The 25,844-nt window shown below is 42.1% G+C and overlaps 1 protein-coding gene across 4 annotated transcripts in view; it reads right to left on the reverse strand.

The window, feature by feature from the left end:
- SPECC1 (sperm antigen with calponin homology and coiled-coil domains 1) overlaps nucleotides 1–17,947 on the reverse strand; it is a 228,542-nt gene extending 210,595 nt beyond the window's left edge. For 3 of the 4 annotated variants that reach the window (XM_041771937.1, XM_041771940.1, XM_041771942.1), the window contains exon 1: nucleotides 17,831–17,947. The gene's annotated coding sequence lies outside the window, so the exon portion shown is untranslated. Of the gene's footprint in view, nucleotides 1–14,675; nucleotides 14,718–17,830 lie in introns of those variants that run through there. The other variant, XM_041771938.1, reaches the window with a different exon arrangement.
- Between the last annotated feature and the right edge of the window lie 7,897 nt (nucleotides 17,948–25,844).

The following is a 25,844-nucleotide window of genomic DNA, read 5'->3' on the forward strand; positions in this document are numbered from 1 at the left end:
AGCTGTCCCTCGTGACTTCCCCATTTCTATTATTTGTTCTCCCAGACTCGAACCCTCAGTGGCATCCTGGGCTCCTCCTTAGGGCTCCCGTTTGTCTAGCCTGCAGCTGCCCAGGCTGGGGGATGGGACTCATGCAAGGTGTCCTAAGAGAGCCCTGCCTTTCTCTGCAGCAGGGACCTGAGTAGCAGCTCTCACGCTTGCCCCGGGGGGTAGGAGGTGGGGAGTTTCTCCTGAAACTCGTCCTTCCCCCAGATTCCTGACAGATTTCTCAAAGTTCAGCTGGGATCATCACTTCCTGCTCAAAATCCTTCGTCTTAATTTATTTTTAAGCTAACATTTATCAACACGGACTATTGTGCCTGGCACGACATTCAGCGATTGCCAGAGATTAGTCTCTCTAATGCTCCTGACTGCCCCATGAGTCAGCCATTGTCACCCACACTGTATAGTCGGTGACAAGAGAGGCTGAGAAGTATCCACAAACTTCCCCAATGCAGGCCTGGGCAATACCACTGCAGGCCAGGCACCCAGGCCTGGGCTCACTGCTCCTCCTTGCCCCAGATTCAGGGACCACCCAGCTGGGCTTGGCCACATCCCACTCACCACTTTCCCTTCTCCACTTGGCCAGCAGGCTCCCCCAGTTCTCATCTTGGGGCATTCATCTGGAGATCTCTCTCTATGAATGTTCTATCCCCTTTCTAACTCCTGCCTCTAAAACTCCAGAAAACTCTGCTATTCTTTTTCAGCACTTTCATACCTTGTCTGTGGCCTGCTCCCATCTGAGCTGTCCTGGTCTCTCACCTGGAGGCTGCAACAGCACCCTCTACCCAGTCCCCTGGCCACTGGGCCCGGTCCATCTCAATCATGAAGCTCTGCTCTGCTCTGTCCCACGGGTAGCTTCCAGCTCCTTGAACATGACCAGCTAGTTCCCACCAAAGAGCTTTGCACTCTATTTCCTCCATCTGGACTGTTTCTCCAGCCCTTCACATAGTGGGGTACCTTCCCCCCAGTTCATCTCAGCTCAAGAGCACTCCCTCTTAGTAGGTGTTTTTTTTTCTATTCTCTTGAGCAGCTCTCCCACTCCATGCCACAATCCTGTTCATATCTTCAGAGCCTTCATCACCAAGTTAAGACTATCATAGTCATTGATTATCTGCCTCCCTCTACCACCATGGAAGCGCCGTGACAGCAGGGCCTTACCATCCTTGTTTCTCATTGTGTTCATGGCATTTACACTAGGGCGGGGGGGGGGGGGCATATAGTAGGTGCTCAACAAATACTTGCTAATGGATATTTAGCTTCTGCCTTTCATTGAAGAAATGTGTGCTAGTATTTCCCTGCCCCTCCCTCATTAGGCAGCATGTGGCCCTGCAAATGGGGTGTCATTCATTGAGTACATGCTGAATTAATGGGCAAATACAATACAGAATTATAAAGCAATGACAATCTTTTTCCTTATACATGAGTCTTTTGTTTTTAAACAAGTGGGAAACAAATCTAGTCCCAAAATTGCTTTCAGGTTGAGAACCCCATTGACACAGATACAGTGCCTCCTAGCATTATTACCTTGAAAATAATATTCACACTGATGCATAAGCATTAGCATTATAAAAATTCATCTCAATCACTTATAACATGCTTGAGAAATAGTTCCTAAAGTTATTCAATACTAAATCTTAAAATCACATACTGCTTCATCTCGTTTCCTGGACTTATTCCTGAAGGGTGGCATTTAAAATTTTTGGTATATGTCCTAGTTTCACAGTAATAGTAAATAATACTTTCCATTTTTATGGTTTAGGATTTCAGAGGTCTTAACTGAAACATAAAAATAAATTAAATTATGTTAGATGCTTAATGGTAGCTGATGGTAACCACAGATTTAGGGGCCCAGTAATTTAAAGGATCAGGTCTAAGTATCTTGTCTTTTATCCAACTTTTTTTGTGTCTTTGTTCCCAAGTGGAGCCCCTAGATCAGGTGGGACAAGGGGCAGAACCCAGTGATGTCAGTGGCACAGCTTCCAAGGCAACAGGCAGGCCAGTTCTGACTCATTCTGTTCTACTTCCTCTAGGAACAATGCAAGGATGGCAGGGCACAGCGCTCCACCCGCCCGCAGAACCCCTGTGCCCTCACCAACATGCCTCAGTCCTCCTAAACTACCAAGACCCAGGAGGGAGGGCACAAAGCCTCCCCCCAGCACTGCTGAGCATAAGTGCAAAATAGGGAACTTCTGTGACAACAGCCTCTGTCCACAGGTAGAAATGTAGGTCCTCTCACCACATCTGCTGCCCCCTCTTTGCTCACAATACTTTAGCCACACTGGCCTTCTGCCAAAGAGAAACATAAGCCAGGAAGAAGCCGGCACCAGCTCTACAAAGTCTGGAGAGGCTGCCTTCATGTGCTACTATGTATATTACAAATGAGAGTCAACAAGAGAAACGACAGAGGGTCATCTTACTGGTCCTCCTGCTAAGAAAGCGGTTTACCAACTCAGGAGTTGTGGTAGAAGAATCCCACCCACACTCCACTTCTGATTCAGAGGGGAGAGCACTGGCGGGAGCTCTTCCACAGTGTCACAGTCCACCATGGCGGTGGCAAGCTCTCCAGCCAGCGGGGTCCATGGGTTACAATGCAATGGGACTTCCTCAAAGGGCTCGTTTCCCCTTCAGTGCTTTTTTTTTTTTTTAAGATTTTATTTATTTATTCATGACAGACAGAGAGAGAGAGAGAGAGAGAGGCAGAGACACAGGCAGAGGGAGAAGCAGGCTACATGCTGGGAGCTTGACGTGGGACTCAATCCCGGATCTCTAGGATCATACCCCGGGCCAAAGACAGTGCTAAACTGCTGGGCCACCCGGGCTGCCCCCCTCCAGTGCTTTAATCATGACTACTGAATTTCTCTTCCCCCTGGAAGGTGTGTGTTCACCTCTGGTCATTTCTCGTCACTCATTTTGCATCTCCCGTCAGAGACAGGGTGTCCTCAGGAGACCAAGGGAGGGGTTCACCTGACAAGGGCCCAAGCTCTCAGCATGTATTTGTGCTTGGTGGGGAGGGGACAGACAACCAATTTAAAAACCAAAGTAAGTCCTGAGCTTGGCAAAATAAAGACTATCTATATAGGGGAAAAATTAAGACTGGATCTGATTTCTGTCTTGCTCCTTGCTCAACGATGGTGGTCTTCTCTGATATCGTACCTTCAGTCTCATGATTGCTGACAGTCTCACAAAGGGCACCCATCAGGGAGAAGTGGATCTTCTACGATGATGACATTGTCCTGGAAAGGTAGCCCTGAGTCATGAGAGCTTGCAGAGTTCAGAAGAGCAGGGCCTCAACTGGATCCCAACCACGCAGGGTGCTGTGGCCCAGCAGGTGTGGCATGTCAGGAGGCTGGTGAGGGAGGGCCCCTGGCAGTCTGTCTGAGGAGCCAAAGGGCCTCTGGGGATGAGGGAGACAGGCAGGAACTGGGCCATCAAAACAACACTGAAATTCTGAGGTCTCCCACTATAGAGTCTTTGGGGACATACTGAATACTTGGCTGTCTGGCACCTCTCAGTGACAAAAAAAAAAAAAAAAAAACCAAAACTATGGTGGTGGCAGGGACCAATGGTAGCGGAGAGGTAGCAGTGTAGCCCTAGGAGCCGTGGAGAGGTGTCTGCAGGATGGCAGGCAGCGAGGCCTTGGGTGCAGCAGCCATCCCAGAAAGCACCCTGGCCTGTGGCAGGGGTGCGGTGGGGTGGGGAGAAGGCAGAGGGTTGGCAGGAGCTGTGCCTGTTAGCAGTCTGTGTTCACTTAGGGGATCATCAAAAAGAAATGAGGGAAAGATAGAACTTTCTGGAGCTTGTACAGGTTCCGTGGGGGCAGGGAGCTAACTCTCACCTGCACCATCACCCTGGTTGCCCCCCGACTCATGTCCACCCTGGTGGACACCCCCTCTGAGTGATGGGCAAAGTCTGTCCCTTCGCACAGACTGTGAGAGTCTGTCATTCCACTGGATTTCCCTATTGTTACTGGATTAAGTTAAATCACCCAATGCAGCTGATTTCTTGTTTTCGCATTCCTGAAATATTCTTTTCTAACCCACAGGCTTCAGCTATGTTCCTGTAATGCCAGCTGGCTAATGAAAGCCACTGCTGTGCTTTGCAGGGTTAATTTATTCAGTGCCTGGAATATGCTCTCTCTTTCCTCGGCATGACACGCTTCTGGTATTGTGTTTTAAATATATACAATAGCTGCAAATATGAGGGATAATGTTGCAGGCTGCTCCTGGGACTACTTTGTCATTACTTGTCCCTTGCAGGGTTCTCAGGAGAAAATCTACAAGGAACAGCAGTGACAGCAACGGCTCTGTGCCCTGTCCCTAGGGTGAGAGCTGGAGACAATTGTGGAACGGCACTGAAGCTGCCCCCTAAGGATGGGCTTTGTGATACAGTTGAGTCTTCACTTTCAGTGAAGAAAGACAGTCCCCTGTCCCTCAAAAACCATAGCAGGAGCCATGCTATAAAGCCGCCCCCAACCTTTTCTTTGTTTCAGGGTACGGCACATTTCGTGCTCTGCCCACTCCTTCCAGGTGTCTTCCAGACCCAGAGGTACCAATAACTGGCAGCTTTGGGTCATCTAGTCTCCAGGTATCCCTAAGGCCATGCCACGCCCAGAACAGTGGGCTTCCCACCCCTGATTCCTACTCTCAGCCTAACTCCTACAGTCCTTATAAAACTCTGCTTCTGGTCCCTTGTTTCATTTCTGAGCATCCACAGCATCCTTTATGCGAGCCTAAAATGCCGTCTTCCACCCTCCAGCTCCTAAGCCTGGATGATGCTTGAGCAAAGGACTCCTTCACATTCCTCTGTGATCCCACAGCACTGGGCCCAGTGTCTGGTCCATAATAAATGTTAGCTAAAGATGAATCATCAACCTAAATGTGAAGCCTAAATAGAACTAGAAAAGTACTAAACAGGAGAAAATCTTTGTGATCTTGAGTTCAGCAAAGATTTCTTAGATAACACTAAAAAGCATGACCCATAAGATAAAATTTTTTAAAAATCTGATAAGTTAGACTTCACTGCAATTTAAAACTTCTGGTCTTTCAAAAGACATTATCAAGAAAATGAAAAGACAAGCCACAGATTGGAAGAAAAGCAGCTGCAAAACACAAAACTGATAAATGGCTTAAGTCTTGAGTTTATAAAGAACTCACCCAACTCAACAGTAACAAAACATATAACTCAAAAAAAAAAAAGGTTAAACATTTCAACAAACACTTTGCCAAAGAAGATATTCTCGGGACAGCAAAAGAACACATGAAAGATGCTCAACATCATTAGTTATTAAGTAAATGCAAACTGAAACCACAAGGAGATATTATTACACACCTATGAGGATGGCTAGAAAATAAAACAAAAACAAAACAATATCAAGTGCTAGGAAGGATTTAGAGCAACTACAACTCCCGTTCATTGCTGGTAGAAATGCAAAATGGTACAGGTGCTTTGAAAAACAGTGCAGCCATTTATTTTCTTCTTCTTCTTCTTCTTCTTCTTCTTCTTCTTCTTCTTCTTCTTCTTCTTCTTTTTCTTCCTTCTTCTTCAAGATTTCACTTACTCATGAGAGACACACAGAGGGAGGCAGAGACATAGGCAGAAGGAGAAGCAGGCTCTCTGCAAGGAGTTTGACACGGGACTTGATCCCGGGACCCCGGGATCACGACCTGAGCCAAAGGCAGACGCTCAACAACCAAGCCACCCAGGTGCCCCCAGTGTAGCCATTTCTTATAAAATTAAACCTGCATTTAGACAATTCTACTCTAGCATTTATCCAAGAGAGATGAAAACTTGTTACACAAACGTTTGTAATAGGAATGTTCATAACAGCTTGGTTCATAGAATTGGTTCATAATAGCAAAAACTTGAAACAACCTGCCTGTCCTTCAGTGGTAAGTGGATAAACTGTGCTATGTCCATGTACTGAATGACATGCAAAAAAATTGATGAATTTTGGGGTACCTGGTTAAGTGTCCGACTCTTGGTTTTGGCTCAGGTTGTGATCTGAGGGTCGTGGGATCAAGCTCTCCTCAGCATAGAGTCGGCTTGAGATTCTCTCTCCCTCTGCCCCTCTAGCTTGTGCTCTCTCTCAAAAAAAAAAAAAGTTTAAAAAAATGGATGGATTTTAAATTCATTATGCTAAGTGAAAGAATCCAAACTCAAAACTACTACTCTATGATTCCATTTATATGACATTCTGAAAAAGGCAACACTATAGGAATAAAAAACAGAGCAGTGGTTACCAGGGCCTTGGATCTCACCCTATGTTCCTCTTCAGCTGGTGGTTCATCTGTATCCCTTATAACCCCTTTTATAAGAAACTGGTAAAAGTACATAAATGTTTTTTTCCAAGCTCTGTGAACCACTCTAAGCAATTAATCAAACCTAAGGAGGGGGTTGTGGGAACCTCCAATTTATAGCAGGTTGGATTGTGATTGGCCTGAATTGGGAGTGAGGGAGGGGTGGGAACAGTCTTGTGAGCCTGAGGCCTTAGCCTGTGGGATGCGATGCTGTCTCCAGGTGCAGAGTGTCAGAATTAATTGCTCAATGTTCTAGAAAACACACATCAGAGGGGATGACTATAAAGAAGTACGAGGAAGTAGTAGAGGTGAGAGAACAGGTATAAATCCTGATCGTGGTGGTGGTTATGCACGCATTTGTCAAAGCTCAAGTGGGTTGAATGACCATAATCTAAGGCTCTCCCTGCATTGGCCAACGGCCACCTTGCCAACCTCATTCCCTCCTCCCCCCATCTTATGCTTTCCATGCTCCAGTCAGGTTGGCCTTCCACGGCCCCCAGTCGCATGGGCCTTGCCCATCTCCCAGCCTTTTTTCTTGTTTTCTTGTGTTGTGTTCCCTCTCCCCAGTCTGCCTCTCCCACCCTCAACTCCCTTATGCACAAATCTTACCCATCCTTCAAACCCCAGAGCAAACCTTACCTTTTTTTGTAACCATATTTGACTACCACCTCCCCATGTGCACAAAAAGCTGGGAATTATTTGATGTGCCTCTAAATTCCAAGCATTTTATCTGTGTGTCATTTACATTTATCACCGTTTCTTGTATGATTGTGTATGTCAATATCACATATCTCCTAATTGTAAGTGCCAAGCTGCAATTGCTTTTGCATTTATGCACAGTGTCTAGATTGATGCCTTCCATGTGGTGAGTGCTCAGAGACTTTCTGTTTGATGAATTAGTGAAAAAAAATCAATGGCCAGGATGACCTGTAGCAGGTAAAGTTGGTGTGGTCAGCACCCAGAAGAAATAATAACACCCAATACAGACTAGATGGCCTCTTAGTGACAAACAAACAGGACTAGCAAGGTTATAACTCCACAGATACTGTTCACATGGTACACAAGTCCCCCAACCTGGCTGATCAAAATTAACTTAATCCGGTTAAAAATACACACGCCTGGGGTTCTGAGTCAGCCCATCAAGGTTGAGTCCTACTTCTGAATTTTGAATAAGCTGCCAGTGTGACTCTGATCAGTCAAGCTTGGGACTTACCTTCCTAAATGGTCAGAAGGCAAAAACTCACCTATAGGTGGCTGATAAAAAAATGCAGCTCTTGAAAATCTGTATAGAGGTACCACCTACACACGTGTGTTCATGCACATGTGCACACACACAAGTGTGAATGGATCATCAAACTGTAATATATCCATACCAATCAATAAAGAGGAATGAACAAATGATACACAGAAGAACATGGATGAATCTCAAAAGCATTGTCTTGAATCAAAGAAACCAGATGCCAAATAACTACATAGTATATGGTTCTACTGACTTGAAATGCTAGAAGCAAAAATAATGTAGAGTGATAGAAAGCTGATCAGTGTTTGCTGGGGGCCATGGGCCGGAGGGGGGCTGGGAACCGGACTTCCTATAAAGGGACACAAAAGGAATTTTTGGAGTGATGGGAACGCTCAGTATCTTGATTGCAGTGGCGTTTCCACGGGTGTACACATTCAGCAAAAGTCATCAAATTGCACATTCACAATGGGAGCATCTGCTGAGATTCAGAGTCTAGGAACCTAATGATGATCCTGTCACTGTCCTTCACTCCCTATATATTTGGTCAGTCACTAAGTCCTGCCACTCAAATTGCCAAAGCTTTCCCAGATCATCCTCTGCCCCTTAGTTCCACACTTCGAGTCACCATTGGGATCAGAAGAATTACTGCTGGTTTCCCTACCTACCCAGAGTCAGGGCCACAGGCACTGTCTACCGCCACACAGCTAGCACACTTTCTAAACCACAAGTCCCTCCCCTACTTAAACCCTTCCACCACCACATTTTTCAGGATAAAGCCCAAACTGGATATGCTAGGCTTCTTGCACCCTCGTACCCTGCCCCCCACCTTTTACTCTCGCACGCCCACTGCAGACACCTGCTCCCACAATGGATTGCTTTGCAGCTCCTTGAAAGCACCATAGCCCCTTGCAACTCCAAGCCTCTGCACACGCCATCCCTTCTCGGTGCAACACTCTCCCCACTCCCTTGGCACATTAACTCCCATTCACCATGCAGAACTCAGCTGAAGCATCCCCTGACCTAGTAAATGTTACACTGGCTTGGATCCAGCACTGGGTCAGAGGCCTCTCCTAAACATCAGCATTCATCACAGTGCTATAATTGGTCTGTCTGTCTCTCAACTAAGGATTCAGGTTATGCACCATGTTATTCAGCTCTGGATACCCAGTGTCAAACAGATTTCTGGTACACAGAAGGAGCTCAGTAAGTATTTCTGGGTATTTCTAATGAATGACTGCCTGCCTGCCTGCCTGAATGAATGAATACCAAAGGACACAGTGTTAGAAGTCCGCTGAAGGGCTATGATGTGTGAGAACAGGAAGACACATGAGGACAAAGTGATATTTCAGCTAGACTCTTGTTATGGACTGAACTGTGCCTCCTTGAATTCATATGTTGAAGTCCTAACTCCCAGGACCTCATATTGTGACTATATTTGGAGACAGAGCCTGTAAAGAGGGGATTAAGGTAAAAGGAGGTCACTGGGGTGAGCCCTCAGTCCAATGACTGGTGTCCTCATAAGAAGAGGAATAAAAAAAAAAGAAAAGAAAGAAGAGGAATCTGGGACACGGAGATCTGCAAAGGGAAGGCCGTGTGAGGACACATGGCAAACATGGCCATCCACAAATCAAGGAGGGAGGTCTCAGAAGGAACCAAACCCAAGCAACACCTTGATCTCAGACTTCTACCTTCCAGGACTGTGAGGAAATTAACTTCTGTGTTTAAGCCCCAGAGTCTGTGAGACTTTACGGTGGAAAGGGCATCCCAGGTGAGAAGCACACCCAAAGGCAGAGGAGGGAAAGCACAATGACAGGGTATACACAATGGAGTGGTTTGGTTTGGCAGCAGTGGGTAAGCGCTGTGGCAAGTAGAGCAAAACAGCCCTGGAAATAGGGTTGGAGGCAGACCGTGGAGGTCCCAAAAGCCAGGTTCAGGAGTCTAGCCTCTCATCTGCATGCCACTGTGCCTCTTCACTGTGTGATGATGTGTCTGTGACTGAAAGAAGCAGCAGGCTGGCAGGCCCAGGCATTCCTCAGGCAGGCCCTGTAGGGCAGAGCTGGAAGCTGAGACTACTGCATGTCCTAAACTGGTGCGCATGAGCCAGGGGGCCTCTGTGGTGGCTTTTGGCGACAGCAAACATTGATCAATTTATAAGTTTTATATGTATTCTGATGTGTGAAACTCAGGACTGAACTGTGGCTCTTTTGTGAAAAGGGCATTGATCTGGGCAAAAATAATGGGATCCTGCTAACCAGAATGGCCATAGGTCTTTGGCTGTGGTCAGGATATACCCCAAATCCACCTGGATCCTCTTCCGACTTTTGCTCGTCCCTATCCACAATGCTCCTTTTAAAACATAGGTCAGATTCTGTCACTCGTTTGCTCAAAATCCTCCAGTAGGGCCCATATCCCTTGGAGTCCAACCAGGCCTCTTATATACATGTCCCACTACCCAACCCCCTCTCCTGCCAGTCCCCATCATTCCCTGTCCTTCACTGCACTAGGAACAGTAAAGTCAGGCCTAAAAGGAATAGTGTGAATTCGCTTGTTTACACAATCAAAAAGCTGGGGACTGTTTCATTCATTTGTTCCCTCCACAAACCCTTTTGAGCACCTGCTATGTCTCAGGGAGGCACCACGCAAGAGATGTGCAAACAATCCCTGCTCACCAGAAGTTCCTGGTCTAGAGCAGGGGACTACAATACAGACCCCAAAATAAAAGATTTCCACTATGAAAACTACTGAAGAGAGTCACACGGGCTATTAGAGCTTATCCTGGGGGTGGGGGTACGGCCAAGCCAGGGAAGACAGCCTGAGAAGGCTCCCTGCAGAGAAGACTATTCCAGGATAACAGGTAATAGCTAGGTGCAAAGGGGAAGAGAGCACCCACAGGCTGAGGGAACAGTCAGGCAAGTGAAAGAAATGCTCTGGCAGGAGATGGGAAGCAAGTGTGAGGGACTCGAAGAGCCTGCAGCTGCAGGGATGAGCAAGCAGGAGCCTCAAGACACCCAGCTAGAGAGCAAGGGCTGGAGGAGGGCAGTCTCCAGTGCCTTGACCTGACCTGTGGGCCCCGGTGGTAACCAAGGAGACCACCTTACTCTGGTGCTCAGCAGCCCAAGCATATTCACGAAAGCTGCTGAGCACTTCCCTATGTGGGCTCCTTCTGTGCAGTGAGGGCTCCAGGTAGCCCTGGGGAAGCCAGCTTTCCAGAAACCCTTTACTTAAGCTCATCAGTGAGATCAAGGACAGGTTCCTACAGGCAGTGGGTGCTGGAGGGGTTATGGAGTCTTCAGGCTCAATGCAGACTTTTATTTACATCTCAGACCATCCCCCTAGGATCTTGGCCTTCATCTCCAGCAAAAACTCTCCCAGCGTCTCTCCAGACTCTCCCCAGCGGGAGACTATTAGGATCTTCTCATTATGAGGTGGCCCCTGGCTGCAGCAGCAGGGTGGTTCCAAGGGCTGTCTCAGAGGGGCCCTCTGGCTCCCTGGCTGTCACCTGTCCCTGGCTTACCTCACTCTTGTAGCTATAAAATAAATAATTACTTTTCAATCTCCTCCTTCTCTCATCTCTTTCTTGCAGCGTCCTCATCCTGAATTATACTGGCTAACAAAGTCCTCATAGACAAGAGTCATTTTCTACTGGCTCAATATCTAAACCTAATACAGTCTCTTCCATAAATAGCATCCCGTTGTGATCAAAGCCATCTCACAGGTCTTCTGGACCAGGTGACAGTTCTGCATTCATTACTGGTAAATTTTAATTTTAACTTTCAGGTTTGGCATTATTTCATTTTCATCGGTTCTCATTTACCGCAGTCAACAAGTTTCCTTTTAAAATATATTAGTGATGGTGGTTTTAGGAAATTTAATAAGTAAGCCATGGTAGTTGGCTATGGCAAAAACTATGAAAAGAGGAAATTTGAATGACTAAAATCTGGGAAATGGTGGTCCCAGTGAAAGGAATGAAAAGATGGCAGGAGGAATGGAGAGAAGGAGACAGAATGGGAGAGTTGAAGTGACGGAACCAGAACGAGGTTCCAAATGGTTGGATGGGTAGGGAGATGTGGGGGGTGGTCCCCACCTGTGCTTTTCTTAGAATAGCCTAGCCTCCCTCTGCTTGCCCCTTCCAGAGCACCCATCTAAATGGGCTCTCATCTATTATTCTCCTTATTTGGTGGCTTCATACTAACGCTCATGATTGGTGATGAGTAACGGGTTAGTGGGTTTGCTGCTCCCACAGGGCTGGCACGTTCCCTCTCCTGCTCACCCTTGTCTCTGCGGGGCCTAGGGTACTGCCTGGCTGGGACTAGGCGCTAGGTGTCTGCCGGATGAATGGCTGGATGTATGGCGATCATGAAGGTTGGATGAACCTTTTTAAAATACAGATAAAGGAGGTGCCTAGGTGGCTCAGTGGGTTAAGTGTCTAATTCTTGATTTCCGCTCAGATCACGATCTTAACGTCATGGGATGGAGCCCTGCATTGGGCTCCACACTCAGCAGGGAGTCTGCTGGAGATTTTCTCCGTCCCTTTGCCTGTGCACCTCCCCTACCACGTGCTCGCTCATGCATGTGCATGCTTTCTTTCAAATACATAAATAAATATTTAAAAATAAAATAAAGAAAAGGAATACAGATGAAAAGGAAGGGGACAGTGTGTCTGGGGTGGGGTCTATGAACTGCCCATGTAGGGACCACCTGCACACAGCAGGGAAATAGGGAGGGGAGCTACTTAGAGATCAGAGCTCAGCAACAAACCAACTTTTCCTCTCTGCCTCTCAGATTAAGTTTTCTCAACAAGTTCTTAAGTCATAACCTGTAAAGAATGTGAAAACACTGCCACTCAAATGCTCACTCTTCCTATAATTTGTTGTGTACTTTCCCAACTGTAGGCCTCTATACCTTCTGCTCCCTAAAATTTTCTTGCCTGTGGATGTGGGAAAATGCCAATCTGTCTATCTATCTTACACAAATAATAGACAAATACAGGCATAGAAAAATTCAAACATAAAAATATATGTAGCAAAAGGTGAACAATACCTTGCCCTTAATTCTACTTCCCATAGTAAACACCTTAATGTTATACATCCACTACTTTTTTTAAGATGAATTTTTATATACCTACAAATAAAAATAAGTTTAAATTTCTCTTTTTTTGAGAGAAAGAGAGAACAGGAATGCACACGACTGGGGGTGGGGAGGGGCAGAGGGTGAGGGAGGGAATCTTTTTTTTTTTTTAAGATTTTATTTATTTATTCATGAGAGACACACACACAGAGAGAGAGAGTGAGGCACAGACACAGGGAGAAGCAGGCTCCATGCAGGGAGTGCAATGTGGGATTTGATCCTGGGCCTCCAGGATCACACACTGGGCTGAAGGCAGCGCTAAACCACTGAGCCACCCGGGCTGCCTCAAGGGAGGGAATCTTAAGCAGACTCCATGCTCAGCAGAGCCCAATGAGGGACTCAATCTCACAACCCTGAGATCATGACTTGAGCCAAAATCAAGAGTTCGACTCAACCAACTGAGCCACCAGGATACTCTGGGAGTTTATGTTTCTTTTTTTTTTTTTTTTTTTTTTTAAGATTTTATTTATTTATTCTTGAGAGATAGAAGGAGAGACAGAGCCAGAGACACAGGCAGAGGGAGAAGCAGGCTCCATGCACCGGGAGCCTGATGTGGGATTCGATCCTGGGTCTCCAGGATCGCGCCCTGGGCCAAAGGCAGGCGCCAAACCGCTGCGCCACCCAGGGATCCCGAGTTTATGTTTCTTAACATAAATAATGAAATTTTAAATGTAAATATGATTACACTGCATATGTATACTTGAAAATGTACAGAATTTTTCTCAGATACATTTTACATTTGGTAGATTTGTAAAACTGCCATACAAAAAGCTTTACTAATTCTTGTTCTTTGTATATGTGATTGTCAGTGCCCATCTCCATATGTTCTCTTTGACACTGGATGCTCTGTTTTCAGCTATATTTCTTCTCCTATGATTGCTTATTTATAAAAATAAATATAATTTAGGGATCCCTGGGTGGCGCAGTGGTTTGGCGCCTGCCTTTGGCCCAGGGCCCGATCCTGGAGACCCGGGATCGAATCCCACATCAGGCTCCCGGTGCATGGAGCCTGCTTCTCCCTCTGCCTGTGTCTCTGCCTCTCTCTCTCTCTCTCTCTCTCTCTCTCTGTGACTATCATAAATAAATAAAAATTAAAAAATAAATAAATAAATATAATTTATAAAAATAAATATAAACTTACAAATTATCCTTGCCCAGTTTTTCTTTATGTATTTGCTTTTACTAATTGATTTGTGGCAATTCTTTATTTATAATAGATAGTAATCCTCTGTGGTATGTGTTTTGCATATATCTCTCTGTCACTTGCCCATCTTCCAACATACCAAGTTCCTTAACATATGTAGAGTCAAATGTTCTTTCTCTGTCTCCCACGATTATGTGAAAGTTTTTCTTAAGCCATATAGGGAAAGAATGATACATTTGTGAGTGAGATGAGAGGGCACACTTCACAGTACTCATCTTCAAGGGGAGAGGGCTCTAGAATCTTCCAGGGGGGCAAAGAACCAGTCAAGTGGGCCACTCTTTCCATGGGACTTCATACGTCCCACACTTGGTGAAAAGAATGCACAGAAGCAGCCCTATTCACCATGGTTGTGAAAATAGACCTCCACACTACTAGTAATTAGTACCTACTGAGAGGATTTCTTTTCCAAAAAGAACCCCAAAAAATCTCTATACATTAACTTAAAGTCAGCATTAATTATCCTTACTTTGCAAGATGAAAAAAGTTAACAGGCAGGGGAAAAAAAGACTATTTTTTTTCAAGATGTCAGAAGATGAGTTTCAAATCCATTTTTAGCACCCCCCCCAAAAGCATGTCTGTAGCATTAACTTATCTAGTCCATGAATCACACACACAAAAAATGTATTAATCATGCTTTAGTCATATCAAGATTCATTGGGTATGTTAGACATTATACCTAAAGCAGAAGAACCTCTTCCCCGCAGATAGAGCTATTCTTCTAAGATTTTCTATCCCCATCTTAAATAAGAACCAACTATGTACTTACTGCAAAGGCTTTCGCTTCTCGTGCCTCCCGGGAGCTGCTGACCTCAATCAAACATTCATCAAATATTCTCTATACATAAATATATACATCAAATACTGTTTCCAGAGTTTTGTTTTGTTTTTTAATTTAGCTTTTGTTTCCTCACCCCAACAACCCATGGAGTGGACACTATCTATTACTATCCCCATTTTAAAATAATAAGACTGAGGGACACATAAGTTAGGACTTAGCAGCCTAACTCCTGAGCCCACACTCTTAGTCAATACTTTATTTTGACTCTATACTCTATATAGCACAAAAGCAACACGTTAACACAATGTGACAATGGTACAGAAACAGTTAACTGCTATAGATAAAATAGATAATACAGAAAAATCATTTAACATAGAAAAGCTGAAGAACTAGAGAACACAAAGATTTCTCATAAATGATAATGGGAAAACAGTTTGGCATTATTTGAAGTCTGTTTAAATCCAGTTTTCACATCATCCACCCAAATAAAAACTAGAAGGGGGAAAAATCCCTTAAGAGGATACCAGGTTCTAAGGTAAGAAGAATAAGGGGGAAAAATGAACAGTTTGGACTATGTAAAAATGTTAAATGGCTGTGTGTGTGTGTGTGTGTGTGTGTGTGTGTGTGTGTGTGTTTAATTCAGTTTAAAATGGTAACCAATAGGGTGGCCTGGGTGGCTCAGCGGTTTAGTGCTGCCTTTAGCCCAGGGCCTGATCCTGGAGAACTGGGATCAAGTCCTGCGTCAGGCTCCCTGCATGGAGCCTGCTTCTCCCTCTGCCTGTGTCTCTGCCTCTCTCTGTCTCTCTCTCTCTCTCTGTGTCTCTCATTAATAAATAAATAAAATCTTTTAAAAAAAAGGTAACCAATAGGTAAAATACCTGACAAAATATGGCAAATAAATTTTATCAAAAACCTATATAAATTAGCAAAACAAAACAAAAAAAGCATTAAGAGCCTGACAGATGAGCAAAAGAGAAAGTACAACTTGTAAACAAACATGTGAAAAAACAATTCAGCCTAATTATATTAAAAGAAATTATATTAAAAGAAATTACAAAGAGGTTCTGTTTTGCCTGTTTTTTAAAAAAATGATATTGTCCTCGGTGGAGTAGATGAAATGAAAGAGGGACTCCACAAGAGTGTTGGTAGAGAGTAATTTAGCACCATTAAAATAAATGTCCATGCCCCTTTTACCTAGTAATCCCATGCCTGAGAATCTATTCTACAGATATGATCCAGAAACCTGGGGGAAATCATATATACAATGTAGTTACTGAAATATTCTTTTTTTTTTTAAAGATTTTTATTTGTTAGTAATCTCTACACTCAACTTGGGGCTTGAACTCACAACCCCAGGATCAAGAGTCACATGGTCTACTGACTGAGCCAGCCAGGTGCCTCTAAAAGATTATTCATATTAGCAAGAAAACAAACAATAATAAAAAGAGGAAAGCAACCTGATTTATAAGAACAAGGAATATTAAGCAATTGATGGAACACTTACTAGAACATTATATACCATTAAAAATAATTGTGAAACTCATAACATTAAAAAACCCCTATGCTATATAATACCTAGTTTGTACAAGTAGAAAGAAATAGAGAAATTTTAACTGCTTGAGGGTGTGGGATTGAGTTAATATTTTCTCTAATTTCTAAATTTACTGTGGATTTAGAAAGAGCTTAAGTCCCAACCCCAGCTGTACCATTCTACCCAGTTAAGAAATCTTTCTGTGCCTCAGTTTCCTTGCCTATCAAGTGAAGACCATAAATGCAGCCACTACATGGGGGTGTTTTGAGAATCAAATGAGATAACCTGACTGCCGTATCTATCAAACAGCAAGTACTCAAAAATGTTATTTTTGTCATATGACAAAGTGTTAACATGTTTTCCCTGAGGATGGATGGGGGATTGAAATGAGGAAGCTACTTCATACATAGTGTCTATTCTCACTTGAAAGTTTAGTCTCATTAATTTTGGGCTCCCTCTACTTTTGTGGGTTTCTCCTGCTGAGACACTTACTTTACCACTTGGCAAAGGGAAGATTAAGGAAGTGAAACATCTACTCTCAACTAGATACACAGTCTGTGGAGCTCAGTTGTAAAAGAACAAAAAACAGAGCCATGTTAGTGAGTCCTGTGGTAGAAGTGGTGAACATGTGTCTTTTTTTTTTTTTTTAATCTTTGCATCCTAAGGAGAGGGAGGAAAATCACATTGTTCGAGTAAACTTAAAATATCAACTTCCTGCATTACTGAGCAAAATATTTTATTCCACCAAGAAATTAAAAGAAAAAAGAGGGAGAAGCCCCTTCATTTCTAGAAAAGAGAATGGTGAAGAGACATTCCAAAGTAGCCTGTGCCTCTTGCTGGGGTGAGGGTGGGTGTGAGGGCTGGGGGAGGGGTGGTCAGTGCAAAATACTGTCTAAACAGAAACCATATAGTAAGTAACTTCCTAGAAAAGCCTCTATCTTTGTCATATTTTTGAAGCTTTGCCATCTGGGTCTCATAAGCACAATGTTTGGCCCAGATATTAAGCTCTGGGACATTATCAGGCCCTCTGCAAGATGAGAGGGCACACTTCACAGTACTCATCTTCAAGGGGAGAGGGCTCTAGAATCTTCCAGAGGGGCAAAGAACCAGTCAAGTGGGCCACTCTTTCCATGGGACTTCATACGTCCCACACTTGGTGAAAAGAATGCACAGAAGCAGCCCTATTCACCATGGTTGTGAAAATAGACCTCCACACTACTAGTAATTAGTACCTACTGAGAGGATTTCTTTTCCAAAAAGAACCCCAAAAAATCTCTATACATTAACTTAAAGTCAGCATTAATTATCCTTACTTTGCAAGATGAAAAAAGTTAACAGGCAGGGGAAAAAAAGACTATTTTTTTTCAAGATGTCAGAAGATGAGTTTCAAATCCATTTTTAGCACCCCCCCAAAAGCATGTCTGTAGCATTAACTTATCTAGTCCATGAATCACACACACAAAAAATGTATTAATCATGCTTTAGTCATATCAAGATTCATTGGGTATGTTAGACATTATACCTAAAGCAGAAGAACCTCTTCCCCGCAGATAGAGCTATTCTTCTAAGATTTTCTATCCCCATCTTAAATAAGAACCAACTATGTACTTACTGCAAAGGCTTTCGCTTCTCGTGCCTCCCGGGAGCTGCTGACCTCAATCAGCAAGTCAGCCGCACTATTCTGGGGTTTGGTGCTGGCCAGGGAGGAAAACCACACTCAAGGGGCCCGGGCAGTGAGCATTTGAGCAATGCTTCACTCAGGAAGCAGGCGGGCTCTGGGCTCCAGGGCTTCTGACAGCCTGCCCCCCAGCCCCTCCCTACTCCCTCTCCCTCCCTCCCTACGTCTCTCACAATCTCTCTCTCTCTCTCTCTCTCTCTCTCTCTCACACACACACACACACACACACAGTCCAAAATCACTTCTATCCTACTGGTTCCTGCATACTTAATTTGTACCTCTCTAAAACATAAGGATTTAAAGATATAGGGCTGACGAGTTTCTTGCTGTTTCCTGAGATATCAAACAGAGAAAAAAAAAAAAAAAGCCTGTCTGTCTTCAAAGGTGAGTTTGCCCTGAAGCCTCAAGGCCCCTCACTTGCCTTAACCTGCGGTTGTCTGTCGAATGTTCTAAGTGGGATGGGGAAGTCAGGTTATGATCAGGAAGCATTTTAAAGCAGGCAGCTCTAGTGAGCTGAGTAAAGCATGCTCAGAGATAAGGCATCTAAACCTCCAAGCCTCTGGTAATTTGTTGTAACTTCTTTTTTCATTCTAAATATTTTCATAACTAATTTTGAATTCATCAGAATTATAGGAGTGCCCTCACAAAACCTGAGGTCCATGTTCCCTGCTACTACGGATGGTCTACATGCCCCAGTGATGATGAGATTGCCTGTAAAAACATGGAAGAAATTTAGGAAGGTAAACAAGCAGCATGTGTTATATCTATACTCACCAAGAACTGGAGTCATTAGGGCTAGGCTGAGCTTAGTCACTGCCATAAGTTGGAGTTTAACTGCAATTTTACTGGATAATAGGTGTGAAAAGCAGCCAAGTATCTCGTCCATGGCAGAGAGCTCTTAGGAGTCAGTTATGAGTTTGCAGAGCCACACTGAATCCCCCCCACCCCACCCCCGGGGTTCGCTGTAATTCCACTCCTCATATGCAGACTTTGCGTTTCTAATGACAGATCACAGTAAGGAGCTGCGGTCATGCAGCTTAAAGCTGGCCTTCTCCTGTGAGAGCTGTTATTACAACTGTGGCCTCTTGCCACCCTGGCAAACACTGCTGCCTTTGGTGGCTTTCCTTCTTTGCCTTAAAGAAAGCAAGTGACAATGCATGGGACCTGCTCTCACCAAAGATTATCCATTCTCCCAGGGGTCAGAGGAATTAAGGGACCTAACTCATCCGGGCATTCCCCGCTCCCCCACTCTGTGCATGGCATCATTGCAGAGACACAGGAGATGATGTGGTTGGGACTCTGCAAGTGACAAAACTCCAACTCAGCCTTGCTTAAGCAAAATAGCAAATTTACTGGCTTGACTAACTGGAAAGTCTACTGATGGAGACCTGGAGGTTCAAAAGTCATCAGGAATTTGTTTTCATCACCTTTTGGCTCTGCTTCCCCAAGGTCAGTTCATTTAAACATGGTGCTTTTGGGATGGGAGAGCCTTTCCCAGCAGCAGTCTATGTTAGAAGTCTGTAGTATTCAAGACATCAGAAGAGAGGCACTCCTCAGAAAAGAACTTCACCATGATACATTGTCCAGCCCCATGGCAAGGGAGAAAGACCTGGGTAACTGACAGCCCCACTACTTACAAGAGCAATCCCCCCAAACAAGAAAATGCTGGACAGGGAAAAAGATAACAAGTTAGTGCCTTGCACCTTGGATTAAGCCTTTCACGTGATTGGGTCTTACTTTCTCAATTCGTAGAAGGATGTACACAAAGTGTTAAGGGTGGCTATATCTTATTCTGACTATTATTATTCTGGGGATTGTGGATCATTTATTTTTTAAATTCACACTGTATCTTCTAAATTTTCTAAAAATAATAACATTTATTAAATTGTATAATACCAATACATTTAAATAAGTTATTGCAGGCTAAACAAATCCTGCTTACACGCAAAAATAACTATAAAATATCTCTGAATAAATCTGGTAATAAAATTACAATCACCCCCTAAAAATCTACAACATTTTACTGAACAACAAAAGAGAGGACTGGGGATGCCTGGGTGGCTCAGCAGTTGAGCGTGTGCCTTCGACTAAGGCGTGATCCCAGGGTCGGGGATCGAGTCCCACATTGGGCTCCCCACAGGCAGCCTGCCTCTCCCTCTGCCTATGTCTCTGACTCTCTCTCTGTGTCTCTCATGAATAAATAAATAAAATCTTTAAAAAAAAATAAAGAGAAGACTGGGTGGATGAATGAATATCTAATTGGATGATACTCCAATTCTCCACAAAATAATTATATAAATGTACTATAATTTCAACAAAAATTCTAACAGGATTAAGAGGTGTGAAAAAATGCTTTATAAAACTACCCTAAAATGCACTTGGTAGAATAATTGATTCTTCTCTATAGAAGATATAGAATAATTCATTCTCCTCCATAGAAGAACATTGTTGAAAAAAATATGAAAAGGAACTTGTACTGTCAGATATTAAAACAGACCAGAGAAGCAAAATAATTGCAATGGTGTGGTTCAGGAATAGAAACGTTGTCAATGGATCACAAAAAATCCCAAATATAAGAATTAGGATAAAGATAGCATTACTAATCTGAGGATAAAGAATGTTTTTTAAAATGGCATTGGGAAAATTAGCTAATCATTTGAAAAAAAAAAAAAAGAGTACCCCACACTATATCCAAACGAATTCTGGCAGAATAAAAATTTAAGTGGAGAAAAAAAAAAAGCATTATCAAAACTAAAAGGAAAGAGGAGATTGTGTAGCCGAACAAGGTGAGAAAGCCCTCTCTGAGCCCACACATACAAAGGCAGAATACATAAAAAAGAAACAGATTTGACTTTGAAAATAAAAAACCTCTGCAAATAAGGAAAATCCTATAAATAAAACATAAATGCCAATGACAAAACAAGACAAACATCTCTGCACAACCTTTGGGTCAGTTATCCCATTTATAGAAATGTATCCTATGAAAATAATCACGAATGAATGCAAAACCATATGTGCAGGAATTATAAATTCATCCTTGATTGTAACAATGAAAGCAAAGGAAATAAGTCTAATTAATTATATTATGGTATATCCAAATAATTAAATATCATGCAGCCATTAAAAGTGATACTATATCAATATTCCCTATGACATACATATAAAAGTCCTTAACCGGGTACCTGTTAAATACCAACAAATCAAATCTAGCAACATATATAAGGGATTATACACCATGACCAAGAGGGATTTATGTCAGGAATTCAAGGTTGGTCCAACATATGACAACTGATCAATGTAATACACCATATTGATAGAATGAAGGACAAAACAAAAGGATTGTCCCAAAAGATGAAGAAGAAGTATTTGACAAAATCCAATGCACTTTCATAATAAAAATACTCAACAATCCAATGCACTTTCATAATAAAAATACTCAACTCAACTCAAAAATACTCAACAAACCAGGAATAAAAGGGAAACTCCTCAATTTGATAAAGGGCAACTACAACCATCACATTTCATGAAAATCTGAAAGCTTTCCTCTAACATCAGAAACAAGATAAAGATGGGTCTGCTCTCACCACTTTTTGTCAGCATTATCTTGGAATCTTTAACCAAGGAAATTGGGCAATGAGAAGAAAGGCATCCAGACTGGTAAGAAAAGCATAACTATCTCTATTACCTTATGATCTTATATGTAGAAAATCTCAAAAAATCTACAACAAAGCAGAGCTGATAAACTTGTTCAGCAAAGTTGCAGGATACAAGATCATTATATAAAAACCATTTTCGGGATCCCTGGGTGGCGCAGTGGTTTAGCGCCTGCCTTTGGCCCAGGGCGCGATCCTGGAGACCGGGGATCAAATCCCACGTCGGGCCCCCGGTGCATGGAGCCTGCTTCTCCCTCTGCCTGTGTCTCTGCCTCTCTCTCTCTCTCTCTCACTGTGTGCCTATCATAAATAAATAAAATAAAATAAAAAATTTAAAAAAAACATTTTCACTTCTATACACTTACAGTGAAAAATCCAAAATATTAAGAAAGCAACTATATTTATAGTAGCATCAAAAGGAAAAGAATATTTAGTAATATATTTAACAAAATAGGTGCAAGAGTTGTACACTAAAAACTATAAAACGTTGAAAAACATTAAAGAAGTCTTAAATGGACAGACATCTCATATTATGTATGGTTAAAACCTAAGATGGCAACACTCCTCAAATTGATCCACAGATTCAACACAATCCCTATCAAAATTCCAGTTCCTCTTTTTGCAGAAATTGACAAGCTAATTCTATAACATATGGAAATACAAGGGACTCAGAATAATCAAAACAATCTTGAAAAGAAGAACAAAGCTGAAAGACTCGCAGTTGCCAACTTTAAAACTTGAAACAAAGCTATAGCAATTAACACTGTGTGGTATTGACACAAGGACAGACATATGCAGATCTGTAAAATAGAACTGGGAATCCATATATTTGTGGAAGTTGACTTTTGACAAGAGTACCAAGACCATTCTATGGGGTAAGAACAGTCTTTTTAACAAATGGTGCTGGGGCAACTGGATATCCATCTTATACAAAATAATGAAAGTAGCTTCTTATTTCATATCATATAAAAATTACCTCAAAAATGTAACAACTAAAAATATAAAAATCTTAGAAGGAAACATAAGTGTAAAACTTCATGTCCTTGGATTTGGCAATGTTTTCTTAGAGATGTTAAACACAAGCAACAAATAAAAAATTATATAAATTGGACTTCATAAAAATTAAAAACTTTCGTGTTTCAAAGGGCAGTGAAAAGATAACCTACATAATGGAAGAAAATATTTGCAAATCATATATTTGATATATGGGTCTGTTCTCTAGAACACATAAAGGGACAAATAACTAAAAAAATGGGCAAAAGAGTCAAACAGGCATCTCTCCAAAGAGAACATAAAATATACAAATGGCCAATAAGCACATAAAAAGTGTTCACCATCATTAGACATTAGAGATGTGCAAATCAAAGCTACGACATACCACTTCACACCTACTAGTGATGGGTACAGACAAACAGAGAGACAAAAACAAGTGCTTACAAGGATGTGGAGAAATCAGAACTCTCATGGAAAATGATGTGTCCACTATGAAAAAACAGTGCGACAGTCTTTCAAAAAGTTAAGCACAGAGTTACCATTATGATCTACAATTTTACTCATTGACCCTGAAAAACTGAAAATTAGTAAAAAGAAATAAAGTAAAAAAAGTAAAGGAATGAAATGCTCATACATGCTACAACTCCTCAAAAACTTTCTACTGAGTGAAAAGAGCAGACACAAAAAGCCACATACTGTATGAGGACATTCATATGAAATTTCCAGAATATGCAAATCCATAAACATAGAAAGTAGATTAGTGGTTTCCATGAGATGAAGGGAGGGGTACGAGGGGGTACTGACTGCTAAAAGCTTCAGAATTTTTGAGGGGATGATGAAAATGTTCTGGAATTTGATAGCTGTGACTATTGTGCAAGTTTGTGGATATACAAGAAAATCACTGTATTGCACACTTTTATAAAAGGTGAATTTTATGGTAGGTAAATTATATCTCAATTTCTAAAGTAATACTGTAAAATATATGATGATATGGAATAATTACAGTATATTTAGTGGAAAATAGACTACAAATGGTGTATACAGTAGGAGGCCATATTTACTTAGGTAAAAGAAAAATAGACCTAGGGATGCCTGGGTGGCTCAGTGGCTGAGCATCTGCCTTTGGCTCAGGTCATGATTCCTGGGTCCTGGGATCAAGTCCCACATCGGACTCCCCACAGGGAGCCTGCTTCTCCTTCTGCCTATGTCTCTGCCTCTCTCTTTGTGTTTCTCATGAATAAATAACATTTAAAAAAAAAGAAAAATAGACTTAGAGAAGCTTTATATACTAAAAATGGCTACTGTTGGCATCCTTGTTGAAGACTAACTGGCTATATATGCATGGATTTACATCTCTGGTCTCTATTCTAGTCCATTGGTTCCTATGTGTGTCTTCATCCCAGTACCATACTTTTTGATTACTATAGCTTTGTAGTATATTTTACATTATTTTTTTAAAGCTTTTATTGATCTATCTATCTATCTATCTATCTATTTATTTATTTATAGAGAACTTGAACGGGAAGTATGATACCCCAACTATGTTCTTTCTCAGGATTGATTGGACTATTTGTATTTTCTTCATGGTTCCATATGAGTTTTAGAATTGCTTTTTCTGGATACCTGGGTGGCTCAGCGGTTTAGCCCCTGCCTTCGGCCCAGGGTGTGATCCTGGAGTCCCGATTGAGTCCCACATCAGGCTCCCTGCATGGAGCCTGCTTCTCCCTCTGCCTGTGTCTCTGCCTCTCTGCCTCTCTGCCTCTCTCTCTCTCTCTCTCTGTTTGTGTGTCTCTCATGAATGAATAAATAAAATCTTTAAAAAAAAGAATTGTTTTTTCTGTTTCTACAAAAAATACTATTGGATTTTGATAGGGTTTGCAATGCATCCGTAATGGGGAAGGATAGTTTCTTCAACAAATGGTGGTGGGAAAACTAGATATCTATACGCAAAAGAATAAGACTGGACCCTTATGCCACACATCAGATGAACTCAAAATGGATTAGAGACTTAAACAGAAGATCCAAAACTATAACATCCCTAGAAAAAAACAGGGCAAAAGTTTCATGACATTAGTCTTCATAATGATTTCATCCATATGACACCAAAACCATAGGCAACAAAACAAAATAAACCAGCAGACTATATATATCCAACTAAAAAGGCTTGTGCACAGCAAAGGGAAACAATCGACAAAGTGAAAAGGCAATCTATGGAATGGGAAAAAATATTTGCAAACCATAAACCTGATAAGGGGTTAATCTCCAAAATATACAAAGAACTCCGACAACTCAAGAGCAATAAAACGAATGAAAAAGATAATACTTGATTTAAAAATGGGCTAAGGACTCAAATGGACATTTCTTCAAAGACATACAAATAGCCAACAGGTATGTGAAAAAATGGTCAACATCACTAATTGTCAGGGAAGTGCAGATCAAAATTACAATGAGATATCGCCTCACACCTGCTGGGATGCCTATTATTAGGAAACCGAAAGACAGTGTTCCTAGGAACGTGGAGCAGTTGGAATACAGAATGAGAATACAGAATGGTGCAGCCACTATGGAATATTGTATAGTGTAGAGGTTCCTCTAAAAATTAAAAATAGAACTATTATATGATCCAGCAATCCCACTTTTGGGTATTTATCCAAAAGAACTGAAATCAGGATCTCTAGGAGATATTAACACTCCTATGTTTATTGTGGCACTATTCACAATAGTGAGGATGTGGACACAACCTGAATGTCCACTGACAGATGAATGGATAAAGAAGATATGATATATATATATATATATATACAATGGAATACTTACTGAACCTTAAAAAAGAAGGAAATCTATAATATTTAACAACCTGGATGAACCTTGAGGTTATTCTGCTAAGTGAAATAAAGGAGGCACAGAAAGATGAAAACTGCATGATTCCACTTATATGCGGTATCTAAAGTAGTCAAATTCATAGAATCAAAGAGTGGAATGGTGGTTGCCAGGGGCTGGGGGGAAGGGGAAATGGGGAGTTACTAATCAGTGAGCATAAAGTTTTAGCCAAGCAAAATGAGTAAACTCTAGAGATCTGCTATACAATATTGCACCTATAGTCCAATAATATATTGTACACTTAAAATTTGCTGAGAGAGTAGAGCTCTCTGTTAAGTGTTCTTATCACAACAAAATAAAATTTAAAAAATAAAATAAATTACTAAGAAGAGATAGCTATCTCTGGTTAACTTCCTTTATGCTTTAAAGATTTTTCTACACTAACTGCAGTGAATATGTAACAGTTTTACATTTTAAAAAAT

Source organism: Vulpes lagopus, chromosome 10 (assembly GCF_018345385.1).
Source record: "Vulpes lagopus strain Blue_001 chromosome 10, ASM1834538v1, whole genome shotgun sequence".
Lineage (NCBI taxonomy): Eukaryota > Metazoa > Chordata > Mammalia > Carnivora > Canidae > Vulpes > Vulpes lagopus.